Source organism: Macrobrachium nipponense, chromosome 7 (genome assembly GCF_015104395.2).
Source record: "Macrobrachium nipponense isolate FS-2020 chromosome 7, ASM1510439v2, whole genome shotgun sequence".
NCBI classification, from domain to species: Eukaryota; Metazoa; Arthropoda; class Malacostraca; order Decapoda; family Palaemonidae; genus Macrobrachium; species Macrobrachium nipponense.
Window position 1 is genome coordinate 60,193,625 of NC_061109.1, and position 10,654 is coordinate 60,204,278.

The 10,654-nt window shown below is 41.7% G+C and overlaps 1 long non-coding RNA gene across 1 annotated transcript in view; it reads left to right on the plus strand.

Moving 5' to 3' along the window:
- LOC135217293 (uncharacterized) overlaps positions 1–957 on the plus strand; it is a 102,414-nt gene extending 101,457 nt beyond the window's left edge. Inside the window, exon 3 of the long non-coding RNA XR_010315097.1 lies at positions 845–957. This is a non-coding gene — a long non-coding RNA (uncharacterized LOC135217293). The remainder of the gene's footprint in view (positions 1–844) is intronic.
- Positions 958–10,654: the final 9,697 nt, after the last annotated feature.

Here is a 10,654-nt window from a genome sequence, read left to right on the forward strand (position 1 = left end):
GGGGGGGGGGAGGTCGTTAGTGCCGTCAGTGTAACTTACTGGGGTGCACTGTAGGCATTACTAAATGTTTTTTGCAGCGTCCCTTCGGTCCCTAGCTGCAACCCCATTCATTCCTTTTATTGCACCTCCATTCATATCTTTCTTCCATCTCGCCATCCACCCTCTCGTAACAATTATTTCATTGTGCAACTGCTTTGAGGTTTTCCTCCTGTTGCACCTTTCAAACCTACCTACTCTCAATTTTCTTTCCGGCGCTGAATGACTTCATAGATTCCAGTGCTTGGCCTTAGGCGTAAACTCTATACATATTCCATTCCATTCCATATTTATGAGAGCTTCGGTGCTGATATTTTCAATGTTTATAAGGCAGATCAAGATTAAACTCATCGTAATTCAGTATTTCCATTCCGAACTGAGGCGTGGGAACCAGAGATCGTTCTTGTTACTGCCATTTATCGTTTGCTTGACAAATTACTCCAGAGTATTTCCTACCGCAGTGATCCTTGGCAGAAAACCTTTCGTTCGAGTATCATAATCATTATTCATAGCAAAGTGCTCACGTCACGTCACTCACGTGTCCACAAGGTGGCAACTTACGATCATACTAAGAAAGAGAGTATTAGTGTTTTGTCGGTTTGTGACTTAATTTTATTTGCATGTACTCGCTTTGCTGGTTACATTGTTACACTTTGAGGAAAATGTTCGTTTGAGTCTTTTGCTTGAAGTGGCTGCTGATAAATTGTAAAATTAGGTACTGCAGTACATTTTAACGTATTGTCTAATTTGTCTAACAAAGAACACAACTGCTTAGTGCAGCAAATATCTGAAGCATTTTCTGTTTCAGGTACGAAAACTGGTTGGCTTCATTTCTTGATGTCCACCACGCCAAATTCGAAGCGCATTTACCGAATTCCCCGAAACCAGTCTGGTAACTATTTTTCCCTTCAGGATTAAGAGGTAAGAGACTTCATTAGTTTCTGTAATTTGAAACTTAATCTCTGCCAGCCAAATCTCCCCAATTCAGAGGCAGAGCCTTGACCCTTGGAGGGGGAGAATATCTTTTGTCGTGCAGTAGACTGTCTACTGCACGCCAAAAATGGGCTTGACTTAAAAGAAAATACTAGTAAACTTGAATAGTTAAATGTTATTGCCTGTATTGTTTTCAATATTAATTTGAAGGCTTAATGTATTAAATTTCAAGTTTGGCAGATAGAACTCGGGTATAACAAAGCTTTAAAGTGGTTTAATAGTTTTAAAATGTCATTATTTCAATAAGGTTCAACACTTCTATACTGTACAGTTTAATTACATGTTTTTGAGGATTAGATATAATGTATAAATGTTAATCGGAATTACTAAAAGTTTTTTTTAGCTAAAATTGTAAACTGTTAACAGCTGAAGCTTTGGATTTGCACAGGTTAGATATATCGAAAAATTCCTTGCGGAGGAATTGCTGCCTACGTTAGCCACAACTGAGCTTCACGATATGAAGGACCAAACAAAAGCTACTGAATGGAAATGGTTGCACACACTCCTTAGGTTGCATTAATTAACTACGAAGCAGTTTCGCCTGATCAGTTATCCAAAAGAGTTAGTACCGACCTCACAAAGAGTTATGTTTTTTAAATGACAAATTAAAATGTATAGCTTCTTAGCTTTGCCCAAATGGTATATTTAGGTGTTAATGCATTTTTGCAGAGTAGTTTTGTTAAAGTTTAAACTTTTCCTATAATTGTGGAAAATTTAGTCGTGCAATACAAAGGTATGAAGGTTAAGTATCCAATGATGTACTGGCTTGCATCCTAAAATTGAGCGTCTCAAATTTGTGTTTATAATCACAAGCATCTTTATTTGATTTTATGATTCTGATTACTGTTGTAAAATGGATGAATTTCCCTCCTGCTGATTAAGGTTCACACATTTTCTTATGCGCCTGTTGGAACTGAACTGAATAAAAAGCTCATTTTGGCGACATGTCATGTGCTACCATCCTGAAATAATTTATTATAGTTGCTCAAAAGTGAATTTTGTCACAAAATGCACTAAAAGTGTAGTCCACACTTTGCGAGAAGTGGTCCTTGGTGTAGTGTAACTTGATCTGCTAAATTGTTATACAAGAAGGTTTTTCAGGTATAGTAAAATACCTCAAGACAATGGTAAATTTAGTCCAGTTTGTGAAAATTGGTAGATTTCGAGAATTTTCAAGTACTTTAAAGTAAATATATAAAATCCGACCTCTGGCTTTCAAATAACTTTAAGCAGCAACTTGAGCGTCGAAACCAACAAGTGATTTCAGCTCAGTTTCATGGAACAAATTAACCTTGCAAAGAACACTTGACCTATTTATATGATCATTAATTGCGGAATTTTTAATAGCTGTTATTGAAAGAAAGTTATTTGAAAGTAAAGGCTGCGAAATTAACAACTTATCCACCTCTGTGACTGGTGAGAAGGGGATTGCTAGATATATTAGAGAATAAAACAACATAAAACTACTCTTAATAAATTAGTTAATTTTCAAAACTCAAGGTAAACTTTTTCCGAATAGCTATGAGGCTTTATAATAATTTAGTTTGTCACGTGTGTGCAAAACATAAAACGCCGGGCTATCGAAATTGCTTCTATGGAGTACATTTCTTAATTTTGACGTTAATTTTTATTGCTGAGCCGTAATTGACTGGTAACCTAAGACGTGCCACTCAGTCGATCTGGTCGTACGATGAGAACTGAGAGGGAGGAGACACCAAAAAAATGACTGCTACCTCACGTTACTGCTCGGTCTGAACAAAGTCACTTGTCTTAAGTTGGTAGCCACACAGTTTGGACTTGGCGGAGGGAATAGCTGATAATGAACCATATATGCTCAGAGTGTGCCGTTGCACCCAGTATAACTCTGAAGAATAAAATCCACGAAAAAGAATATTGGGTCAATGATTGGTTGTTGGAGAGAGAAAAACTCACATTTATTGCTGTTAAAGGCAACACAGGTAGCTCCATGGATTGCTATGAAAAACGTAAGGGTGGACAAGGCAACATTCAATTTTGTAGAAAGGTTATTATTACGGTCGTGCAAAGGGACACACACATGACGAAATCCACAACACCCTATGAAAGGCCAAGTGCAATATTAAGCTACTGACTGTTCTTATCAGATATAAAATTGAGGGTGGCCATATCGCCCAAAGCTCTTGTAAGAGTCATGCTGTAGACATTTTAAGCTATTTGGACAAAGCACTGCAAAGACTACATAATATAAAGATAAATGAAACTCGTGTATCTATACATGTTTGTTTCTTTGATAAAAAATAAACTAGCTTTTAGAAACTCAAAATAACTGACTTCTACAACTAAACCAAACGTAAAAACCCCATACAAACGAACTATACCAAACAATTTGTTGTGTATAAAATATATGTAAGAAACTATAATAGGTGAAAAGGTAATAAATCCTTGTGTAACCAGTCATTGCGCTACACTTTTTCGCAATCGGCATAAAGTACCTACAAGTAAATTATGAGGGTGTGAGGGAGGTTTCATTACCTCCCATTATGATTTTACTTTTGCATTGTCTCCAGTTCTCCTTTAAATCATATATCATTTATGAGCCCTTTAGCATAATTCTTATTTCGTTAAGAAACATCCCCAGTTTATATTCTTATTTTTCATTTACTTTGGAATATAACTGATTGAAACAACACGTCCTGAACGATGGCACCACCAATTTTTGTTTTGTTTTGAGAGAGTTACTTGAGGGTATTGTATAATATACATTACTATCAAACATATGTATATAATATATATATATATATATATATATATATATATATATATATATATATATATATATATATATATATATATATATATATATATATATATATATATATATATATATATATATATATATATATATATATATATATATATATATATATATATATATATATATATATACATAATTATACAAAATTCCACCTCTCTCCTCCCAGAAAATACAGTTACATTGAAAATTTAGGCCTTGACCAGAGGACGGGGGGTTTGAACAAAGCAAAGTAAAGTTGAAAAACTAAACTAAACAAAAAAGTAGAAAAACTAAGGCATAAGGACCGGGTGTTTTACTGAAGAGGGAGGGGGAATTTACATAAAAGCTGGATCTACTGTAAAAGCAACTATATTTACATAAATTTACAGAGGTGCAGGAACACAATGGCAAGTGAAACTGCTTTTCAGTCCACACAAACACTTTGGTGGGAGCAGTCCTGGCCCCGATTTTAGGAAACTTTGCGCAACGGAGCAAATTGCAAGCTTCGAAGGATTTCCAAGTTCTACCACAGCCAGGCACAGCGTTTGTCTGCAAAAGAGGGGCATAGGCATAAGGGCAGGGGGGCACACGAGGGGAACTTATTCACTATTTCTCTCAATGAAAAGGCCACTCGGTGGTGGGGGGGGGTGAAATGACTGGGAAATTTACACAGCAAGTAAAAACTATTTCGTGTCTTAAATTCACTGGGGAGCAATTACAGAATTGAGCCCAGATGGCGAGGGAATGAAACACTGCACAAGTCGCCTTGGAAAATGAAATGAAATACAGACAAAGATAAAACAATTCCCTGGTTGAAATGGAATTTCTCTTACAGTACCTTTAGTGATGATGCCGGTTGTCTTCTCCTTGAAGTCTCGACACTATGGACTTTTAAAAATATACTTGGGCTTCCCAAAGCCAGGCCCAGGTGGTGGGGGCGGCGGCAGCGGCGTCTGGCCAGTGGTCTGACCTCACCGAGGTCTCGTCTTCTTCTGAGGACTCCTCTCCTGGGTTCAAGGCCTTTTAAAGCTTTCTCCTGGATAGCTCCTCCTACGGTCCCTGTGGGGTAATCCAACAACCAATGGGAGAAGAGATAGCTTTTCAAAAGAAAAAGGAGAATGGGTTCCTCCAAAGTCGAAGGGGCAACTCGTATAGATACCTTAAACTTGGGTAAAAGACTTTCTTTCCTTGGTTCTGCTTAAATCTTGAACACCTCCCCATTCTAGAGGACATTTCAACCCTTGAAGGGTTGGAATGGACAAGACAAGCTAGAAACAAGGACCAATTGCAATATAGATTACTGAGCCTTCCATTCTCCCTTGAGTGGACTTATAATATAAGCAATATTCAAAATCTGCCAATTATAATATTCATGAAGTCTTACTCGACAGGCACAGAATTAAGCAAAATGAAGTGTGACTTGACTAAAGATTAACTTTCTATATTCAAATAAGAATTCCCTTAAAATATAACGTCACACTGAGAATAACAATGAATAACAAGAAGTGGTTATATATGGCATTAAACCTACAGGTAAGTTACATCCTACATAATACTACTAACTCAGTTGTTCAAGTCAACACATCCTATGTGTTTACCCTGAAGGTTTGATATGACACGTTCAGGTCTGCTAATGGCCTTACAGTTTCGTGAAGTTACTTTGTCTCGTAACAAGACGACGCCTAACAGTATTAATTACATCAGCACCAACAAGGGGAAAATTAGGAGTAATTCTTTGTAGGGATTAAATAGGATAACACACACACACAAGAAAACGAAATGTAAATTTGATCAAAACAATGTCGACCTCACAAAATTTAAAGACTAGGGAATAACACTAAATCAAAAGCTAATCAACTAATGTATAACGAGCCAGGCTTCGAAATTATCTCTAAGCTATAGCAACGTTTGCTGGCAAAATTTTCCCAATTTAATGGAATTCTAAGTGCCTAGAATAGGGCACGGTGCCAATTGTTGCACTTTTACAACAGTAGTTCGTAAAGAAGTACTAATTTATACAAGGCCAGGGTAGCTGGCAGGTTGGCTCTGCCTAAGCAGAGCATACAATATACAACAAATGCCTCAAGACAGTAACTATGAAGAAAGGAAACCAAGGAAGATTAAATACAGGCAATACAAAAGGAAAAGAAGAAAGTTACCAAAGGGTCAGAAAGAAGTAGAAGTAGCAGAGTCTGGCACTCTTTTCGGGATGGAGAGGGTCAGAATACTCTATAAGAGGGTGGCACTGTGCCAGGCACTAGTGCAGAGAGGCTATTGGCTCTCGTAAGTTTCTGAAAACCTCGACGCCCTTTTCCCTCCTCCTTCCTTCGACCTCTCCGAGGTGTCGGTTTGACCATGCCATGATGGGCCTTGGAGGATCCAAGCCCTTTGAAGATTCCGAAGGGGCATCTGCTCCAGCTGCTGCGACAACTGGGGCCTTGGCACTCGTCCCCGTGCCTAATGCTGCGTGGCTCGGTTCCCTGAGTTCTTCGGCCAAATAGGATTCGGCAGAGTCATTACTCTGGGACCAGTTAGCTGCTGACGGAGGGGGATTGGATGAAGTAATGGTATTCGGGATGGGCTTACCCTTAGGGAGGACCGACTCTGGGGCGGCCTGCGAGGCCGCACCATTGGTGGAGTGTCCACTATGGTCATGGGTGTCCTGGAGGATTCCTATTGGAATTGGCTCTTCCTTGACTGCCGGTATGGGTAGTTTGGGCCAAGCCAGCAGAAGGAGAGCGACCGGGACTTAGAGCTCCAGGAGGAATACTCGAGTCTGGCCCTGGCACTGGCACTAAAGCCGTTCCTGACTTAGTGGAAGGACTCGAACATGGCTCAACCTCCATGAGAGATGGAGCCTGGCACTGCCTGGCACCTTCCAGTGGCACTGGCTGTGCAGAGGTAGTCCTTGGAGGCCCGTGGAACGGGTCTGGAGCTATGTGAGGGCGGGGGCCCTGATACGGTATAAAGTTAGGAGGAGACTTAAAATCTTGTCCTAGCAGGACATCATAACCTCCTGGTATATAGTTTGCTACTGCCATGGTACATATCTTCGAACGGTGAGGTGCGTGACTCTCAACCGGATAGTAGGTAGGAACCTCTTGACGTGGTTGAGGCTCTCTATCGTTTATGAAAGCTGATGCCTATCAACCTTTAGCTCCGTAAGGAATTTTATCTTCTCGGATGATGGAGACTTGCGCACCAGTGTCGTCGAAAGCTCGGACCTGGTGGGCCGGATAATGACCTCTTGGAGGTGCAACAAATATGGAGCCCTGAGCAGGGGGCCTAGAGTGGATGGATTTGTTACGGCCATAGCAATGGCAGAAACAGGAACTTTCTTGGGGCATCCCGCCCCAGGAAACAGTGTGCCCATGCACTCTGCAGGTGTCACAGAAACTCTTGCTAAAATCAGGCCTGGGCTTGTTGTTTCTGTTCCAATGGGCGTTGTTTTTGTTATTATGACTGGGTAGTCCATTTGGAGGGGTAGTCCACTTGGAGGAGTGGCAGCAGCTTGCTGAGGAGGATCTACCTTTGATAGGCACTGCTCCGTGGTGTGACCGGGTTAGTTGCAATGCCCACACACAAGTTTCCGAGGAAGGTTATTGGCACGCTGGGTAGGCTGAGGGGTGGCAGCAGGAGTGAGGGGGAGAGCAGGACTTATTTTCTTTTTTAACTAACTCTGCAATGGATGGTGGGTGTCATAGGCGTCTGCCCATTTACAGCACTCCAAAAGAGTCTTGGGGGCCTTGTCCACCAAGTGAGTGGCAAGATCAGGGGGGGTGTAGGCAAGAAAGTCCTCTAGCTGGAAGAGCTCTAAGACCTCCTCAACAGATGTTGCGTTGGAGGCCTTCGTCCACCTACGGAGTGCCGGTGTCTTCTTGGCTGCCTACTCTGTCCACGTCTGGTTAGCCTCCTTGGGCATAGTCCTCCATTTTTGCCTCCACCAGTCTGGGGTCAATTCGTAAGCCCCAAGGATTGCCTCTCGGACGAGGGCGAGATCGTGTCGCTCATTCAGGGGAAGGGCCTCGAATGCTGTCCGCCCTTTGCCAGCGAGATGCTTGCCAAGGTGGAGGGCCACTTCCTGAGGGGTTGGATTGATGTTCCCAAACACCTGCTCAACATGATCGAGCCAGGTGTCGGGTTCATTATCGTCCCAAGCCCTAATGAGGCCGCCCATGCTGTGGAGGTGAGAGGGCGCAGGAGGCGGTTGGGACTCGGAGCCAGGGTGGCACTCTGGACTGCCATAAGCCAGTTCATGTGCCCTTTCTTTCTCTCTTTCAGCAGCTTGAAATTCGCTTCAGCCACTTCTCTTTTTTCTTGCGCTTCTTTCTCAGCTGCTTCTCTTGTCTTGCGCTTCTCTTTCAAGCCACTTTTAATGCTCTTTCAGCTAGTTCTCTTCTTTCTTGTGCTTTCCCACTTCCCTCTCCTTCTCCCGTTCGGTTACTCTCTCTTGGGCTGCTTCCTTCAGCTTATCATTCACCCAATTGATCAGCTTTGCGCCCCCCAGCCCCAGGGCTCGTCCAGCTTCTGTACCTCCTCCAGTGCTGCGTTACTGGCCATCTCCTCAGCCGTAAAACGCTAGTAGACTAGCCTGAGAATAATAGGGTGGAAAGCAGTTGCAAAATCAGCTAATGTCGCCAGAGTATGTGGAAATGCTCGACGCAGAATTGGCAAGATGACCGTAAATCCCTGCAAAGTTACTACTGGTGCATAGCACGGCAGAAAACTCGCCGTACAATCTCTGTAATTTACAGTTCGGCGGAGAACTCGACACCAGTAATGGATTTGGTAATAAATTTCGTAAAATAGAACAAAAGACCCTGGTTACGGAATCCTCACGTGAAAAGGTAGCAAAAGGATGTCGTAAAGGCGGAAATTCAACGCCCGTACAGATTTGTAAGGTCTTCTTCTTCCTAGCTTAAACCCATTTTTATATGGGGTCGCCATTGCGAATGAGTCGTCTCCATCGATTTCTGTCCTGTGCCTCGTTCTCATTTATACCTTTCAATTCCATATCTTCCCCTACACAATCACGCCATCTCTTTCTTGGTCTTCCCTTCTTCCTTCTACCCTGCACTTCCATTTCCATCGTATGTCTTCCAACATGACGTTCCTCCCTTCGTAACAGGTGTCCATACCATCGAAGCCTTCCTTCCTGTATTTTCTTCGATATTTCAGCTACTTTTGTCGATCCTCTTATATACTCATTTCTAATCCTATCTTCCCTTGTTACTCCCGACATCCATCTCAACATTCTCATTTCTGCTACATCCATCTTCTTCTCCTCTGTTTTCCTCATACTTGCTGTTTCTGTTCCATATAACATTGCTGGTCTGACCACCGTCCTATGGAACTTTCCTTTCAATTTCAGAGTGACCTTCTTGTCACAGAGGACCCCTGATGCAGACCTCCAGTTATTCCATCCTGCCTGAATTCGGTGTCTCACCTCTTGGTCCATGCTTCCACTATCCTCTAATACGGACCCTAAGTACTTGAACTTCTGTACTTTCTTTATTTCTTCCCTACCCAATCTTATTCTACTTCCACCATCCTCAGTAATACTGGAACACATATATTCGGTTTTTTATCGGCTTATTCTCATTCCTCTCTCCTCAAGTGCTGCTCTCCACCTCTCCAACCTCCCCTCCAACTCCTCCCTCCCCTCTGAACACAACACAATGTCATCCGGTAAAAGGAAAAAATAAAAATCTAGTCACAAAATTCACGGAAACTCAACGTGAGGATGTGACAAATAAATGTTATACAGGCGGAAGCTTCAACGCCAGTACGGGTTGGTAAGGTAAAAAGGGAGAGAAAAAAAAACTCGTCATGAAATTCACGGAAACTCAACGTGAAACGTGACAAAAATGTCGTAAATGCGGAACCTCATGCAATCACGGTTTTGTAAATAAACGAAAAATCTGGTCACAAATTCATGGAACCTCACGTGAAAGCGTGGCAAATAACGTAAATGCGGAACCTCAACGCAATTACGGTTTTTGTAATTAAAAGAGAAAAAATAATCTGGTCACAAAATTCACGGAATCCTCACGTGAAAACGTGGCAAATACAGTTGATAATAAAAAATGGATATGGGATCTCCCTTTTTGTTTTTAATAGATATCGTCTCGAGGATGGAGAACGGGAAGTTGATAAATATATTCTTTTTCTTTGCTACCAACGCAATCTCTTGAACCTAGCTTTGCTCAGAAGACCCAGGATAACCTCTCTAACGCTATAAAATACATGGCTTTTTTCCCACAACCCCTTCCCTTTCCTCGTTCCCGCGAACTTAAAACCCTCCTGTCCGCAAACTGAAAACCCTGGAGAATTTAGCCACACGCGACCGGTCTAGACTGCTCTGGACTGAATGTATGAATCACAACAGTTTTCCAGGCATGGGCTGGAAAGTAACATATGCTTTTGTTCGAGATGCAAAAGTATTTGCCCTTATTTGATTACTTTCTGCACAGAGAATAACGTTAAGAATGTTTTACGTTAACACTTTGTCTTCCTTTTCTGACTTATTGACTCATCTATCTTTTGTTAATGGATAGAGCGGAATCGAGGATAGGTTTCGAGCCACGTGGCTGGAGGATTTAAAAATCCTATCCCGTTTAGACATGCGAGATTCCCCAGAGAGAGAGAGAGAGAGAGAGAAGAGAGAGAGAGAGAGAGAGAGAGAGAGCTAGCGCACGTTGTTTCACATAAAAAATAACTCACGAAAATACCTTTACAATGCAGGATTCGTGATTAACTAGCATTTCATGATATTTCCATTTTGAAACTTACTCCCTAACCTCTATTCTTCATGCAATGGCGCATAACATTAAAATTTCTCTCTCGATCTGT